Source organism: Halichoerus grypus, chromosome 2 (genome assembly GCF_964656455.1).
Source record: "Halichoerus grypus chromosome 2, mHalGry1.hap1.1, whole genome shotgun sequence".
Lineage (NCBI taxonomy): Eukaryota > Metazoa > Chordata > Mammalia > Carnivora > Phocidae > Halichoerus > Halichoerus grypus.
In genome coordinates this window covers 128,326,055-128,345,195 of record NC_135713.1, presented here as the reverse complement: position 1 = coordinate 128,345,195, position 19,141 = coordinate 128,326,055, and the positions used below count along the sequence as shown (strand labels likewise).

General features: G+C 35.5%; 1 protein-coding gene and 1 non-coding gene across 2 annotated transcripts in view; both read left to right on the top strand.

The window, feature by feature from the left end:
• CHSY3 (chondroitin sulfate synthase 3) overlaps positions 1 to 19,141 on the top strand; it is a 306,175-nt gene that overhangs the window by 5,135 nt on the left and 281,899 nt on the right. The window lies entirely within an intron of this gene.
• On the top strand, positions 802 to 942 carry LOC118530599 (U4 spliceosomal RNA). The gene has a single exon (XR_004914722.1). It is a non-coding gene; the product is annotated as a U4 spliceosomal RNA (small nuclear RNA).

Below are 19,141 nucleotides of genomic sequence, written 5' to 3'. Positions count from 1 at the left end.
ATATTTGTGTTTCTCTATTTAATATATAACTAACTGGAAGGCAAAAAATAAATAGTACAGAAAACACATTAGGTTGTTTATACGAAGATATTATTTTGGAGACATTGGCTCTGTGCGGGTAAGTAAACAAAATTAACCATATTTAAAAATAAAGATGGAAATTTATTACGTTTTATTTGGTACTTTATTGCCTTAACATCACATAGAAAGTTTTAACCTTTTGTTTAAATCCTTCTCTTCAAGGTTTCATTGATTTTGCTGTGATACAGTCTTCATCTAGTTGTGTACTCATTTATGTTCGAAGAGAGTAAAATATGCTCAGTAACCTACATGCAGAAGAATTGATTTAATATTTATTTTCATTGTAGGCTTTTGTTCTGATTAAAGTGAGGGGAATTCTCATAGATGTGCACACTCTGTATTAATATGAGTGGAGTCTTAGATCTTACCATAAACTGACATAAAAGAACAGACAAACCAAGGGATTCCAAACCTTACAAGATGTAACTTCATGATCACAGTATTTTCATTACATTTTCAAAATACATTTGCGTTTAGACTCATACTAGGATATCACTCACTTCACAATCTATATGAAGGAAATCATTTCTACCTTTTTCCCCTAGCAATAGAAAATATTATTTTCTGAAGTTGTGCTGTTGACTTTCTTATGCTAAACAATTGTATACAATTTACTTTGTTTTGGAAGTTCAGTTTTTAAGGAGTATTTAAACAGTATTTATTTTAGAGGAGGCATTTGGTAATACAAGGTCTCAAAGTCTTATTTAAAGGAATGATGGGAGCTTTGCACAGTGGCAGTATCGTAGCCAATGAGGTTTATCTGAGGCGCAATCATTGCTGATTAAAGGAATGATGGAAAATTTCATTAGCAAGGGACATATTAAACAGCATCTTTCAATAAATTCAGTAAAGATAAATATACAATAGAGTTATAATTTAAGCATTTTAATATTAGGATGTTGTTCTCTGTTTTATGAGATACTTGGTTAGGTCAATTGGATCACAGCCAAACTAGGATTTTCCAGTTTGGATTTTAGGTTAGTTCAAATGATGTCCATTCTATACTACTGTTCACATTATATGGAAAAAAGTAATCTATTCCTCTGTACATTGGCATCCTCAGTAAAGGTCAGAGATTTTACATCTGGTCGTTCAACAAGCTATGAAACTGATCCTTAACTTTGTTTTCATACTTCTTTTGAAAGAACTCTCTGTGATGGAATTCTCTTAAAATCTTGAATTTCCTTTATCTATACCTTCCATGGATTTCAGGATTCTGTTTGGCTTTTCCTCTAGTAAAAATTCTAGCAGAGTTAAGAGCACTGTTCATGATTTTTGAGTTTGAATATATGAAACATTCATGATGGAACTTACCTTTTAAAAATGATAAATAGACTTGCAGATCTTTCAGGAAGAGAATTGGACAAATATATTAAACTATATAGACTAGGTAGCTTTTCTTTATTATAAATTATTGTTTTTTTTTTTTTAAAGACTTTATTTATTTGAGAGAGAGAATGAGATAGAGAGAGAGCATGAGAGGGGGAGGGTCAGAGGGAGAAGCAGACTCCCCGCTGAGCAGGGAGCCCGATGCGGGACTCGATCCTGGGACTCCAGGATCATGACCTGAGCCGAAGGCAGTCGCCTAACCAACTGAGCCACCCAGGCGCCCCATAAATTATTGTTTTTATAAAACCTAGAAATCTCCTAGAATTCTTTACTGCTCGTGAAAATGTACTTTCTTTGTATATACAATTAAGCATAATTGAGAAAGAGAGAGGGTAAACTTAAACCTGGGTTTGAGTTCTATTGTCTTTTGTAATTGAGCCTTGTTTAATTAAGCTGAAATTGGATATTATAACTGTGTCTACCACATACTTTTTGAAGAAGTTTAAGTGAATTGGTGAAATGATCTATGTAAAGCCCTTAATATAGTGTTTGACACATAGTATATTGTCAATAGGTTTAGCTATTATTGTCATAATTGTCGCTGAATAGATCGTGTACTATATTAAATATAACAAGGATTCATCCATATTTTACTTCATTTAGTAACTATTAGTAATGAGTGATTTGTCTATATCAAAAGAGGCAAACTAAAAATAAGCTGAATTCTTTTCGGTTAAAGAATCCAAGTTTAAGTTTTTTTGGCATAGAACGAGAAACTTTTATGTTTTGGTATTGTTGGATATTGAATCAAATGTCAGTAGAATTTATTATAAAACATGGAGGTCTGTATGTTTAAATGATGCATTACAAACATTTGCTTCTGTCTTTGAACACCATATTAATAGCTTATCCTAAGGAGATAGTGTGGAAAATATTAACAAGTGATTATCTAATATACATGTTTAAGGAATACCAAACAAATCAGACTCTATATTAAAAAAATTACTGCATAGATTTCTAGATCAGTTGGCAGAACAGTAGCCCCCTTTTCTGAGTTTCTCTGGAATTTTTAGTAGGAAAGGAAGTTAGTAGTATCTCATCCTGCAGTCATCTTATATGAATACCCAGGAACTTGTCTCTCAAGTAACTGGAACCTCTTTCTGATGTTGCTCACTTTTTTGGGAAATAATGGATAGCTTCACTTCCTTCCCAGGGTAAGGTCCTGGTGGTCTGGGACAATATGCCTTGCCTGTGAGCTTCTTACTTTGTTTCTCTGTCATCTCCTCCCCTTGTACTTTTTTCCTTCTATATTTAATGATAGATAAAATAGATTACAAATGCGTTTTAATAGACACTGCTTTTCATCAAGTTCTCAGTAAATTAACATGCTTATGACAGGCCAGTCCCAATATTGCAAGAGTTCACAGGATGTGTGCCCAGATCACATTTAGGGCCCAGGAATCACTTGACCTCTTCTGAGTTAAGAGGCCTTTGGTTGTTGGTGAGCCTCAGATGGACTGGTTCTCTGTGTGCCTGAGACCATTGGGCAGTCAGAATTAGGATTCTCCCTTTGCTACTTCGAGGTAAAAACATCTAGATTCTAAGGACATATGGAAGATGTTAATCAACACACTTGATGGGTTGCTTTTGTATTCATTTATACCTCAAATTGTATAAGTAAAGATTACTAACTGAAGCATGTTCGTGAAAAATCATTCTATTTTATTCACTCTATGAGTGTGAGAATTTATTGGCATCTACTGACTTTTTTGGTAGAGCTTTGTCTTGGCTACTGTTTTCCTAGTTATCTGAGCTACAATCTGGCAGCTTGGGAGGCTGCATATGGCTCTTAAACATCGTTTGGCTCATAGAGTGTTTTAAAGTTTTCTGTTTTTGTTTTTTGATGCCTTTAGCCGAGGCCAGCAGTCTTCAGTCCCCTTCATGTCCTATTTCGAACACCAAGCTCTCCTTGCATGTTTATTGTAACTGCCTGGCCCAGGTATACATAAGAGTCCTGATATTTTGAGCCAGATGACCCACATGTTGAAATTTTTATTAAAATATTCTCTAGAAAATGAACTAATTTTCTAGCGAGAATGAAATGTGTATTTTAAATACTGTAATTTACAGAATTATTTTTTTCAAACTTGGCTGTTAGAATTTTGTAACATAGAATATAGTTACACTTTCTTTGTTGTAAGTATGTTTTTAGTAACTAGAAAGTCCTCACTGTTAAAACAACAACAACAAAAGTTTAAACAGTTCACTTTCAGCCTGTGTCTTAGCAGAATTGGTGGTTCTGTTTCTTTGCTTTTTGTTTTAGTACCATCTTTTATATTCAAGCATTAAAGCAATTTTAATTTCAATGATTCTTCTTCTCCCTGTGAGAGAGTTTTACATTTCATTGTCTGAGACTCATCTTTAGAATAGTGTGTATTTATCTTTTTAATGTTTATAGTTAAATGGAGCCAGAGAATATATATATATATTTATTTCCTTCAATTAAATGTTGTTTCAAATAAAACATAGCTCTATATTGATAAAAATATTTCTCTATGGGCTTAGAAAACCATTTCTTATGACTAAACAGATTTTTTTTATTAGATTCCTTAAAGAGTTAATTTCAAGCCAGAATGCCTTATGTTTAATCTTGGCCCACTAAAGGCTATAAACACCCTAGAACATTCCATTATTTCACAAAAGGATATGTTCTGAAAGTGTTTCTCTGGGCTTGTAATACCAGAGAGCTGTACCATAAAAATCTTAAGTACATATAAATTCTTCATAACATAACCATTAAGGTTAAAATATGTGTGCCATTCTTAAAGGGCTATTGCACATCCTCCTTAGCATCTTGCTATTACTTACGGGCTTCACTCTTCTGTAATGCTAATTTTGCTCCATCCTGAACATGGTTTATGCCCCTAAAGTATATTAATATGTATGGAGAAGCCTAAGTGGGGATTTTGATCTAAAATTTAGTCTTTCCAGCTTCTTTTCTCGCTTCTTATTCAGTCACAGTTTAGTTTTTAACTAAAAGCAGTAAGCTTCTCACACCTACTCTTCCCACCCCCATTCTGCTTGTCACATGAAATCATCCTGCGTTGATTTTAGACAGTTTCTCTTCTGCCACATTGTTTTCTCCCTCGTACAAAATGAAATTGCATTCCAAGTTGAAGGAGAAACATGGTATGGTTTTTCATATTTTGTAGTCTTAGCTCGTTTATTTTTATTGTTAACTGATGCCTTATCACCTGAATTGTGACAACATATGCTTTACAAGAAGATGATTCCAACAAGTTGTGAAAAATATGAAGTTAGGAAGATGCCTCCACACAATTTGAAATAAGTTTCATGATGGCATATAAATACTATTTCAGTTTAAAAACCTTGAATATTCTTTATCTTTAACTGATCACAAGTATACTACCTGAAGAAATTCCAAGTCAGTTTTTTACTTCCACTTGCTTTGTCTTTGTCTCTAAAAACCTACGTTTCGAGAAACATTTACTTCAGTCTTTTTTCTACCTAGTGAATTAGGGCTCATTGTACAAAGAAATGTGTTCAGTCATGTAACTAATATGGCATTTTACTTTGATTATAGCATGTTCCTTGTTTCGCACAAAGGTGCACCTTTTAAGGATGGGGTATTTGAGCTAAATACAACATTAAAATAAAAATCAGTGTCGGGGTGCCTGGGTGGCTCAGATGGTTAAGCATCTGCCTTCGGCTCAGGTCATGATCCCAGGGTCCTGGGATCGAGCCCTGCATCGGGCTCCCTGCACAGTGGGGGGCCCGCTTCTCCCCCTCCCTCTCCTTCTCCCCCTACTCATGTTCTCTCTCTCTCTCTGTATGTCTGTGTCTTGAATGAATAAATAAAAAAAAAATCTTAAAAAAAATCAGTGTCTTCAGGCATCTGAGTCATTATTTGATATTATTTAACAATAAGAAAATCTCAATAAGCTGAACAGTGCGGGGGTGGGGGGGTTGCTATTCCTCAGAATTCTAACATCCTGTTCATTTACTATCCTAACTATTAAACAACACTCTAATTAAGGCTTAACCACATATAAATCATTTTGAGTCATGACATTTATTTAAGGTCACACTGTCTTGCAAAGGTGTTGGACATTTATAGTACAATAAATATGTTATAAATTTCTAAATTAACTGGATCAAAATAGTACTAAAAAAATCAGCAAGCATTGTTTTGGAGCTAACTAGTGAATGAAGTGGATTTCTTAATTCTTTGAGATTCTAAAATCTTTACTCACCATTCATAATTTGGAAGGCTGTGTCCCTCGTTCTTTACTGTCAGTGGCATCTGAACTTTTCATTGTCTCTTTCAGTTTTATTCATTGTTTTTAGAGCTATTTATTTCTAGAGTACCTTAAAAAGAGATAGTTTTAAAAAATATATACATATTAATAAAAATAATATACAATTAAATTAAAATGTGAAGAAATAATGGAAAAAGAAAAATGTAGAAGAATAAGAAAAATAATCTTAAAAAATATATGTTAGGCTCCTGTTTTGCTGGCATTAAAGAGAACACTAACTTACCTAGATATTGAGACCTGAAAGAAATCTTTCCCACAGAACAGAGAGGGGCTCTGAGGGATCACAAAACTCAGCCCACTTCTGTGAGTATAAAAGCATTATTTGCTTCCATGTTTCTTACTAATCCCCTCAACATAAACCAGGAATGCAACACAGAAGGTCAGTTCTGCACAGGGAATTCTACTTGGAGACAATGCAATTATGCAATTCTACTTGAAGACGGTGCACCGTTGTTTGGTAGTTTACTGGACTTTATTTTAAAATTTAGAATAGCCTTCAGAGAGCCCTTCATGTATATTCTCACTAAGATGTTTTATATTAGGTTGGCCAATAGGAAGTTTGAGTTATGCATGTTCTCTGGTGAGAACCCAGAGTGCATCTGTTGTGTCATTAGTTAAGGATAGATGTATGATTGTGTTTTGCTAATCAAGAGGATGATAGAGACACAAGCTACAAATGGAGAAATCAAACCTGATCAGAGACCCAATGGCCATCCCACCTGAGGAGCACAGAGTCAGGCCCAAGAGAATTCCTAACAACTTGGCCTAGAATTAACAATGCAGTTACATAGCTGTTGAGTTGATTATTAGAAATGTCTGTTTTCATTAATTTAATAATTTATCATATAATCATTATATAAATATAATTATTAAATTTTTATATGCATATAGATTAGTTTTAAGGTAAACTTTGCATGCTCAAATTAAATTATTGAAAGATCAACATTTTAATGAAAAAATGTATTTTAATATAATGTTCTATTATACAGAAATACATTTTGTATAAAATAAAGGTATTACACATGATGAGTATTGTGAAATATGAGAAAAATACAGCATTAAAATAAATTAAAAAGTCTGCATTAGAATTCAGTCATCTCACATCTTCTGTAGCCAGCTGATTTCATTTGCTCAAATAGTTTTTTTGAGCACTTTTTTCAGCAGTGAACACACCTAGACCTTCCTTGTCTTCATGGAGCTCACAGAGAGGAGGAGTCTGGTTTCTAACCAATCTCTTGTTTTCATGTCTGATATAGAGTTGGGTTTCCCATCTTTGTCATCCTTCTAAATTCTTCTTTTTCATTCTAAGTCATAAAAACTCCAGTTGGGCTCACCAGTGATGCCTGTCTTGGAACTGGGATCGTCTGATCCTTATTTCTTCCTCTCTCATTTGTATTATTTCCTGAAGAGGAGTAAAATAAAGACGTGTAGTGATTTTATTTCATATTAAAATATTTTGTGCCTTTTGTAGGGCACAGGTCAGTAGGATTTTGGTTTTTATGAAATCTGGAGCTAGAATACTTGGCTTCAAATCCCAGCTCTGCCATTCACTAGGTATAAGGCCTTAGACAGTAATTTAACTTCCCTGTGCCTTTCTATCAAATCGTTACAATCATAGTACCCACCTCATCAAACAGTTGTGAAGATTAAATGAATCAATGTATATAACAGCACTCAAAATAATGCCTGGCAGTGTTAAGTATTCTGCAGCCATTAGCTATTTTCGTAGAAGCAGAATGGTATAAAATAGTGCCAATTTACAGAGCCATCGTGAGGCATAAAAAGGTCAATGTATTAGAAGCCCTTAGAATAATGCTTGACACATAATAAATCCCATATAACTCTTAACTACTATTAATGTTTTCCAGTTTACAATGTTCATATTCTTTTTTCCCTCATGGGAAAGAGAGAACGTTGATTGGAAAGGGTTTATTGCAATTGCTTTTTGAAAGATGGGCTTTGCTGTAACAGGGAACGTGTTGATTCAGTACTTCCATAGTCTGCTGCACAGTTGAATCCCATGGGGGACTTTGAAAAAATCTAATGCTGGAACCCATCCCTGACCCATTATATCAGAATCTCTTACAGGTGAGTCTTGCCATATGGGTAATGTTTAAAACTCCCTAGGTGATTCTAATGTGGCTGTAGGGTTTAGACCTCTGTATTAACTTTTTTTATTACTTTTTTTGCATACAAATATCCAGTCTATTCTTTATTCCTTAAAAATTACCTTTTGTTTTGTTTTACTTTGGGGGACTTCATAGGAGAATAATCAGCACTCTGCATTTCTGTCTATGTTTGTTACTCATCCGTTTCAAAGAGTTAGTGAGTGGATTTTAAGACAAATTTAAAGCCATTCCTCAGAACTCTAGGTTTTCTTATGGTCTGATTTTCATGGTTCATATATTACTCTTTTTATAAAAGAAAAATTAAACATAGGTTTTAAAACATTCTTAGAAAAAAAGTACTTTTTAACCCATGCAAGGCTTGAGTTTTTATAGCTGTTTTTATGTGATATGTTTGAGTAATAATACATAGTAATAGAGTTCTTAAAATTATAGGTGGAATGTTTTCATTGATTTGATTGCTTTAACACTTGACTCTTGAATTGGAGCTCAAAAGGAAAAAAGATACCGTGGTATCTGTTTGATTGCAGAAACAATAACTTATTTAAAAACTTATATGGGTAAATTTGTTATTACCTGTCATTTTCAACAAATATTTCCATGTCCATGCTGTGGTTGACTCCTATAATGGAGGAAAAATACAGGATACACAGCAGTATAAGGGAAGAAGTCCCCAAGGAGAACAGGAAAATGCAGTGCTTCTTCCAAACTGGAAGTCATGCGCAGGCACGTTGCCAGGTAAGTCAGGATGCATGGGAAGGCAAAGGTAGAAGAGCATGGTGGCAAATAGTGTGTTTGCTTCAGGCATATCTGGAAGTAGGAGAAATGAGGCTCAAAAGCTGTTGGTAGAACTCAGGAAAGGCCTTGTACAGCACCCTCAAAGGTTTAGGATTATACCTGTTGATCACTGATTCTTAGAATCACTTGGGGAGATGCCATTGGTTTAGATACTATAGTTATAATGGAGCCTTTGCATAGTATTGTTAAAAATCTCTCTGGGCGATTCTGAGTAGTCAGAGTAAAAAATCAGTTCCATAAATAATGAGTAGCTTTAAAGAGTTTTTCATTGGTGAACACTGTGATCAGATGACACAGAGGCTGTAGCATGGAAGGATGGATTGGTGGCTTTTGTCCCCAGGGATAGTGACAAAAAACAGGATGCTGTTGTACCACACTGATGAGAGCTGAGTCTTCATGAAAAAGTCATGGTGGAAGTAGAGGTGAGGAGATGGCTTTGAGAGCTAGTGAGGAGAGAACCTTAACAGAAATAGATGCTTGAATACATATAGGGGTGGAATGGGGGAGAGTTGAAGGTAACTCCTTTGTTTTGGATTCAGATGACAGTACTATTCCTAGAGACCCAGAAAAAAGGAAGAAGACTAAGTGTGGGCGATTGGTGTGTTTCAGGCACCGGCAGAGGATGAGAAAAATTGAGTTCTACTTTGGATACATTGAGTTTTGTTCATCATTCATTCATTGATTCAACAAGTACTTATTGAACAACTAATATTCCAGTCACTTTTCTAGTGGAAAAAAAAAATTGACAAAAGTCCCTGCCTTGTTTTCTGGAGGGGAAAGACAGTAAATCAGCAAGGGAGGGACTAAAGAATGCACGACGGTGAGTGTGCAATTTTAAATAGGGTGGTTAGGTGAGCCTTACTGAGAAGATGTTATGTGAACCATGCTGATATCTGAGGGAGAAGCTTTCCAGTCAGAAGCACTCAGTGGACAAGTCAAGAACTCACCAGAAGGCAGAAGGGAAGCTAGAGTTGAATAAGGGACCAGGAGAGTAATAAAACGTGAGATCAGAGAGGAAAAGGGGTAAGAGATGGGGGCATACATCATGTTCAGCTTTTCAGTCCTTTGTAAGTACTTCTTAGTAGAAAAGCGAGGCCTACGAAGCTGTTGCTTGGCTCCATTGTAAGTATTATCAGACTACGTAAATGCATTTTTTAAAAAAGATTTATTTATTTGAGAGAGAGAAAGAGCATGAGTGGGAGGGGCAGAGGGAGAGGGAGAGAGAATCTTAAGCCGACTTTGCATTGAGCACATAGCCCGACACAGGGCTTGATCTCAGGAGACCGAGATCACAACCTGAGCCAAAACCAAGAGTCAACCAACTGCACCACCCAGGTGCCCCAATGCATTTGTTTTAAGTAGGCTTTATTCATGGGTGGAACAGTTACTGTTTAAAATGTAAAAAGAAAAATCATACCATAGCCATAGGACTAAAAAGTTGGTTTAAAATTTAATTTATTAAGATTAGTAATTTATTTTTGAATTATTTAAAATTTAAATTTTATTTTGTGATTGGAACGAGTAATATAAAATGGTTCAAAAACAAAGCATAAAAATAGATATTGTTAAAAATCTTTCAATTTCTGTACTTCTGCCTGGAGAGGCCTTCCTCCTACCAGCTATCCACTCTTTTTACCAGAGTTTCTTTTGCATGTCAGACTGTGCATGTACAGTATTCCCTACTTCCCCAATTTGTGTTTTTCACAAGAGGTGGCATGTGATACACTTTGCTGTGAATGCTGCTTTTTCACTGAAGAATATTTTTGGAGTTACTCTTGTATCATTACCGCATTCTCATTAATCTCATTCTCATAAAGTAAAAAATCCTCATTCTCTTTAATTTTTTTTTAGAGAGAGGGGAAGGAGATTTGAAATTATTTTTAAAATTGATTAAGTATCATAAAATATAGAATTATGTTACAGAGTTTCTATCTGGTACGGCTTTTGCTTAGTGTTCAAATCCTTTAAGATGGAGGTCTTCCTTTGTGAAACTGGAGTTTAGGATTTATGAACATATGGTCTTTTTCGTATCTTAATTGAATTTTAGGTGCTTTGGCTACAAATAGAGTTAGAGCAGGATTACATAGCATATAAATCCACTGTCCTTGATATTCTACCCATATAATTGCTTATATTAAGATTCATATGTTTCCTTTATGGTTGTTTAAAATTCTGCATTTCTCATACTTAACCTTTCTCTTACTTTAGTTTCCCATTTTAATTAAGTAACCTTAAAGACTTAGGAAATTGTGGTCAATCAAATCATGGCAAGAATATCTGCTGACTTGGAAAGTCTATGGAAAGACCCACTGTAATCAAATAAACTTTGTTAATCAGTATTTGCTTTTATGACAATACATTGTATAGTACTGTTTGTGAATGTTTTATTGATTGTAAGCACGTAACTGATGATTACTCTTGCTCTTAGACACATTTGTTACAACAATATTTATATATTCACTCCAGTAAATTCTGCATATAGATTGTCTAATACTTAATCAATTTTAAAAATAATTTGAAATCCATTCAAATTGATTTGTTTTTTCATTTGAAGAGCATTTCCAGTATACCATAAATTAGTTTTTGAAACCTAAGCAATATAATGAATGGTAGTGTATTAATTGAAATACAAAATACATAATTATAAAATAATTATGACACTTCTATAATAAAGCAAAATTACTCAAAGCACACCCTATAAGTGTAAGTGTTTTCATCAGGTCCTGTTAAGGCCCTAATTTAGATACATTGTAATTTTTGGTCCTTTTTTCTAGATAATCATCCTATTTCAAAAATGATACCTTAGTTAACAAATACAGCCACATTGGCCTAATATTACTGACACATTGTGAATTTTGATTACATTTTTCTTATAAAACTAAATTGCTGTTTTAAGAGAGAAAATGCATCATCTTATTTCAATTTTGACACTTTTAACACAAGGTCACATGGTTTTGTGTTTCTAAATGCCAGAACCAGCCTGGCAAACACCCTCAACTATCCAAAGCTTGTAAAACTTAAATCTCTTTTGGATTAGACCAAAAAGTTCCATTTTGCCAAGTACCTCATTTGAAGAATTGCTTGAAACAGTGATAATGAGTGAAATTGATTTTATCGACTTTGACAGATAGTTGTAAAATGTGTCTGGAAATAATGCGAAGCAGATCTATTCCATTGCTCTCTAGGTTCTATTTTATAGCAATTATCAGTTGTATAAAGTATGTAAGTAATGATGCTGATAATTACTGATTATGTAAAACATTTTGCTTTTATTTTTTAAAGAACTGCTGCTTTCACCTTATTCCTTGTCCAAAAATTTGTGACTGAAAACACTATGTGAAAAAAATATTTTTAGGAATTTGAGTGGTGAATCCCTTTTTTTGGTTTTCCATTCCTCCATACTAGTGTTGAATTTCATTTTACATGTGTGACTCTTTGGGACATCTAGTTTTCCAGCCAGTTTCTACGACTTTTAGGTAAGTTGAATAAAGAGTGATTTTAGCGGTATATGATTCTCATTACCAGTGTATATACATTTATTAGTCACAGATTTGGGAATGATAGAGAATTGTGAAATACTTTTTTTGTTAGTACATTTGCTGTACTTATTTTTGTAGAGTAAAATTAATGTGGTGTGGACAAATTAATCTAGATCTGGATCTAATAGATTTTCTTCTGTTTAAAAAATTGGTGAATAATGCTGGCATCATCTTGTAGAGCTGTTTTGATCAGATAGGTTTCTTTTGTTTTTTAGGTGTTTTTTTTTTCCTTTACAAGTTTTTATTTATTTATTTATTTAAAGATTTTATTTATTTATTTGACACATATATAGGGGGAGAGAGAGAGTGAGCGAGCAAGCACACTCAGGGGGAACTGCAGGCAGAGGGAGAGGGAGAAGCAGGTTCCCCACTGAGCAGGGAGCCTGATGCAGGACTCATCTCAGGACCCTGAGATCATGACCTGAGCTGAAGGCAGATGCTTAACCGAGCCACTCAGGTGCCCTGTAAGTTTTTATTTAAATTCCAGTTAGTTAACATACATTGTAATATTAGTTTCAGATGTAGGATTTAGTGATTCATCACTTACATACAGCACCCAGTTCTCATCACAAGTGCCCTTCTTAATACCCATTACCCATCTAGCCCATCCCTCACCCACCTCCCTCCATCAATCCTAAGTTTGTTCCCTAGAGTTATGAGTTCATTTCTTGGTTTTCCTCCCCCCCTCCATTAGTTTTGTTTCTTAAATTCCACATATGAGTGAAATCATATGGTATTTGTTTTTCTCTCACTGACTTATTTTGCTTAGTAGAATACCTCTAGCTCTATCCATGTCATTGCAAATGGCAAGATTTCATTATTTTTATGGCTGAGTAATATTCCACTGTGTGTGTGTGTGTACACACCACATCTTTATCCATTTATCAGTCAGTGGGCATTTGGGCCCTTTCCATAATTTGGCTAGTGTTAATAATGTTGCTTTAAACATTGGGGTGCATGTATCCCTTCAAAATAGTATTTTGTATCCTTTGGGTAAATAACTAGTAGCTCAGTTGCTAGATCACAGGGTAGTTGTATTTTTTAACTTTTTGAGGAACCTCCATACTGTTCTCTAGAGTGGCTGCACCAGTTTGCATTCCCACCAGCAATGTAAGAGGATTCCCCTTTGTCTGCATCTTTGCCAACACTCAATTCCTGTGTTGTTGAATTTAGCCCTTCTGACTGGTGTAAAGTGATACCTTGTTTTAGTTTTGATTTGTATTTCCCTAATGATGAGTGATATTGAGCATCTTTTCATGTGTCTGTTGGCTGTCTGGATGTCTTCCTTGTGAAAGTGTCTATCCATGTCTTATGCCCATTTTTTAACTGGATTATTTGTCTTTTGGGTGTTAGGTTTTATAAATTTTTTATATATTTTGGATACTAACGCTTTATCGGATATGTCATTTGGAACTATCCTCTCTCATTCCATAGGTTGTCTTTTAGTTTTGTTGATTGTTTCTTTCACTGTGCAGAAGCTTTTTATTTTGATGAAGTCCCAATATATCTTTGCTTTTGTTTGCCTCAGGAGACATACCTAGTAAAAAGTTGCTATAGCCAATGTCAGAGGTTACGGCCTGTGTTCTCCTCTAGGATTTTGATGGTTTCCTGTCTCACATTTAGGTCTTTCATCCATTTTGAATTTCCTTTTGTGTGTGATATGAGAAAGTGGTCCAGTTTCATTTCAGAAAATGCTCTAATATTTTTCAACCATAAAACATTTTAAAGAGCCTGAGAGCATGTCAAATAATAAATAATAGAATGTTAAATTAATGCAGATTTTACCATTTCTGTTAATCTTCCTTCATTCCTGATATTTCAAGTTAATTTCTGGTATCATTTCCCTTCTGTCTGAAGAACTTTTACCAGTTATTTCTGAGCAAGTCAACTGTCAAGGAATTCTCTTTGTCTTCCTTCATCTGAGAATGTCTATTTCACCTTCACTCCTGAAGGATATTTTTATTGGCTATAGAACTGTGGGTCCATGGGTGTTTTTTCCTCCAGCACTTTAAAGATGTGCTCCTCTTCCTTTGCTCTCCACAATGAGACTTCCATCTCTCCTTCTGATGATAAATCTGAAGTAATTTAAATGTATTACCCTATATGGGATTATTTGTTTTTTGGGTATTGAGTTTCATAAGAAGTTCTTTATAGGTTTTGGATACTGACCCTTTATCAGATATGTCATTTGCAAATATCTTTTCCCATTCCGTAGGCTGCCTTTTAGTTTTGTTGATTGTTTCCTTTGCCGGGCAGAAGCTTTTTATCTCGATGAAGTCACAACAGATCACTTTTGCCTTTGTTTTCCTTGCCTCTGGTGACATGTCCAGTAAGAAGTTGCTACGGCCGAGCTCAGAGAGGTTGCTGCCTGTGTTCTCCTATAGGATTTTGATGGTTTCCTTTCTCATATTTAGGTTTTTCATCCATTTTGAATTTATCTTTCTGTATGGTGTAAGAAAGTGGTCCAGTTTCATTCTTCTGCATGTCACTGTCCGGTTTTCCCAGCACCATTTGTTGAAGAGACTGTCTTTTTTCCATTGGACATTCTTTCCTGCTTTGTCGAAGATTAGTTGACCATAGAGTTGAAGGTCCATTTCTGGGCTCTCTATTCTGTTCCATTGATCTATGTGTCTGTTTTTGTGCCAGTACCATACTGTCTTGATGATGACAGCTTTGTAATAGAGCTAGAAGTCCAGAATTGTGATGCCTTCAGCTTTGCTTTTCTTTTTCAGGATTTTTTTTAGCTATTCAGGTTTTTTGTGCTTCCATACAAATTTTAGGATTGTTTGTTGTAGCTCTGTGAAAAATGCTGGTGGTATTTTGATAGGGATTGCATTAAATGTGTAGATTGCCTTGGCTAGTTTAACATTTTAACAATATTTGTTCTTCCAATCCATGAGCATGGAATGTTTTCCCATTTCTTTGTGTTCTCTTGGATTTTCTTCATAAGTGTTCTATAGTTTTTAAGAGTACAGATCTTTTGCCTCTTTGGTTAGATTTATTCCTAGGTATCTTATGTTTTTTGGTGCAGTTGCTTATTATTGAAGTAAATTTAGTTGAATCTCTGCATCATTTCAACAGTTAAGGTATATAGCCCATGTGAAAATGGAAGCCAGGGTAAGGATTTTGGGTAGTGTAAAAAGCAGTGTAGACAACTTAATCAAATGCTGATCTATAGCTTAGTGTGGTTCTATTCATTTTACTTTATCTCATGAAGAACAAAGATTTTGAGGGGAAATGTCTGAATCAGTCTAGTGTTTATTATATGATGAGCAGTTATCTAAGCTTTTTAACTTGAGTACATAAAATAATAATAAGCATCAAATTGATTTATATTGATATATAGCTATAAAAATACCTGTTGATCATTAGTTACATGCCAAGCACTGTACTGGATGCTTGAACATATTTTCTGGGCTGTAAGGGGGATTAAATGAGTGAAACTGTCCTTTGCCTTAGGGTACAAGTGGGCAACATGCTCAGAGCAGTTTAGTAACTTGTCCAAGTTCACACAGCTAGAGAGCTATTTGAGTCTTGCTTTGAACTCTGGTTTGATTCCAAAGATCATATTCCTCTTGTCATGTTACATTGACATTCTGCCTAAACATTCAGAGAATGACATTTCATTTTTATTTTAAAACTATGTTGTCAGATTGGAATAGACAGGTTCAAGTATATTCAATATGGGGAAATTGGGAAGAAAAGAAGTAGGCTGCAAAGGTCAGACAGTAAAGACCCAGAATGGAGAGCTGCTGACATCAGTTTTAGCATCCCTTCCACATCCTTTCCTGCTGGAGATAAAGAGTTTCTTCATCTTTCTGGGAGAGACCTATAAAGACTGAATGAAAAGGACCAAAAGTGTTAAAGTCCTTCTAGTCCTAAGCCTGCATGTTTACAGGAAAAATATCTAACAAAGTTTTCATTTTCTGTAGATACAGAAAATTGTATATTTTACTTTACCTCAGAGCAAGAATAAAAATGTAGGCTGTCAGTTTTATCTAAATTGTTTTTCTTTCAGCTGCACTGTGTAGGAACAAAGTACACATGGGCATATGTATCATGCTAGAATTTCACTTATTGGGATATATTCTGAGAACACATGATTTTTTTTTGAAGATTTTTATTTATATTTTGACAGAGAGAGACACATTGAGAGAGGGAACACAAGCAGGGGGAGTGGGAGAGGGAGAAGCAGGCTTCCCGCTGAGCTGGGAGCCCGATGCGGGGCTCGATCCCAGGACCCTGGGATCATGACCTGAGCCGAAGGCAGACGCTTAACGACTGAGCCACCCAGGTGCCCCAGAACACATGATTTTATCTTAAAAATATTCTTTGTTCTATTAATTAGTTTATGTTAGAGTGAAGATTTCTCCTTTACTTCTCAGAAATGCATATATGTAGAGGAAAATTTTCAGAAATAGTTAAATACTGTTTTTAAAAAGCTAAAACTTTGTCGAAATTCATATTGTTTCAGAGATTTTTAATACGAGTGTTCATAATTATTAGTTTTTAGGAATGCCTTTTACATGGACTTATAATGTTAATAAATTCTTGTGAAAATCCCTGCGGATAAATGGGTTTATTACCATCTTTATTAGAATTGTCATAGTAAGCAGGTTGTGTTGAGCGCCAGCTGTATGCTTAGGTCTTGATAGAATATGAAAAATAAAGATGGTGCTTCAGATAATAGCTTTAGAACGGTACCGTTATTTCTAGAGTTTAAACAAAATGAAAAATCATACAGTAGAAATATTAGGACAGCCGCTTCTGTCTAAGTGAATGTATTTCAAGCACTTAACCAATATATGATCGCATGTATTGTTCCAAGCATGTAAACTTCTCCCGAAGAGTTGAGAGTGTAGCTGGGAAAAAGGATAGATAAATGAGAATATAAGTAATATGGAAGTGAGCGTGGACTTGATGAATCTTCGTCCTCACTGTAGTGGTTTCAAAAGGAGCCATCCCTGGGGGCTATGAAATTTGGCAGGAAAGCTTCACAGAGTAGTTGATATTAACTTTGAATGGTAGGTCAGTCGGTTTTCCAAGCGTAGAGAAGGGATGAGCCAAGATGGTTCATGTCCCCTGAGGGCAAGGTTGTTAGGATGGCTGCTTCTCCTAGGTTAAAGCTGTAGAAGAGGGGGTCATGGCACCAGGAGAGGAGATTGAACATTCTGCCATCATAAGGCTGACTATGGTCCATGACTACCAAAGAGCCACACTGTTGGCAGAAAGCCGACCAAAGACTACAAGCAATAGACGACAGATGAACCCTGGAAAAAGTGAGTGAGAATCCTCTTTTACTACCAGGAAGTGAGGATCCTTCTAGGCTCTCAGTTAAAACAGGGTTTTGAAATTCTGGCAACCCTTAGGCCACTAGGTTAACTTAATCTCTTTGAAAACTGCTTTATTCAAATTCTTATCCATTGTGCCTCATTCTTTCTAATCCAGTTCATTTAAAATTACCTCTATCTCAGCCTCTCTGCTCTTATCACAACCTCCCTATTAGCAACATTTGTAGGCTCACATATCATGCTAACTGAAAAAAATTTTTTTTTCATTTTGAAAAATCCACTGAAAACATCTCCTGTTTAGTACAGCTTTATAAATAATTTAAAACGTGTTTATTTGTGGGGCGTCTGGGTGGCTCAGTCGGTTAAGCGTCCAAATTTTGATTTCACGTCATGTCATGGTCTCAGGGTTGTGAGATCGAATCCCGTGTGGGGGGGTTGGGGGGGTGCAGGCATGTATGCTTGAGATTCTCCCTCTCCCTCTGCCCCTCCTCCCACTTGTGTTCTCTTTCTCTAAAAAAAATAAATCTTTAAAACAATGTATATTTGTGAAAAATGTATCTAGCCTAAAATTGTGGCTATATTCTTATTAACACTGTTCTACAACCATTTGTACCTGTGGACAAATTGACTACTTTGGCTTGCTTTATGGTTTCAACTGATTGGCAGAGCTGATTTCTTCCAGCATAGCTGCAAATGCTGTAAATTAAGGCGCTTTAGGAAAAGACACTCATTATTTGCTCTCCCATGCTTTAAGTAAATCATTAAGTACTTAATAAATTATACCTGGGATTTTAATATTTGTATTAAAAATTTTTTTTGACCTTTCTGTCAGGAAACAAATAATTTACCAGCTTGATGCGATAGGTATTTGGGTAGGTATGTGTAAAGCCATTTTATGAGTTATTGTGTCACATAGGAATGTATTTGAATAAAAAAATCCCACACAGCAGAAAATTTGGCCACAGTGGCTTTTGTCAGTTTTCCAAAAGTGTAGGTGTGTAGACCATGACTAAGTAGATGCTAAATGATATCATCATGGTCCTGTGCTTCTACTGTCTTTCTTGCTCTGCCTTTGCTTAGAATGTTAGCTTCTATCCACATACTTATAGATTTCAGGCACTTTTAAGGATCTAATCCTGCTTCCAGGTAGGAAGAGGAAAGGCTTTCTGTTGACATGAGTTTAGCCCTTTCTTCAGGGATGGAAGTCCTTCCCCGTGGACTTCTGCCTACATACCCTTGGTTGACAAGTCTAAAGTCTGGAAATTCTGGCAGGAATTGATGTTGCAACTCAAATCTAAAAGCAGTCTGGAGGCAGAATTACTAATATTTGTTTAAACAAGGGGAAGTCTTTTTTTTTTTTTTAAAGATTTTATTTATTTGACAGAGACACAGCGAGAGAGGGAACACAAGCAGGGGGAGTGGGAGAGGGAGAAGCAGGCTTCCCACTGAGCAGGGAGCCCGATGCGGGGCTCGATCCCAGGACCCTGGGATCATGACCTGAGCCGAAGGCAGACGCTTAACGACTGAGCCACCCAGGCACCCCGGGAAAGTCTTTTTTAAGGAAAAAATTTTGAGTCTTACTTAGTTCTAAGGTGGTAAATGACTTATAGCATTTTAATCAATAAGATTACTTTTAC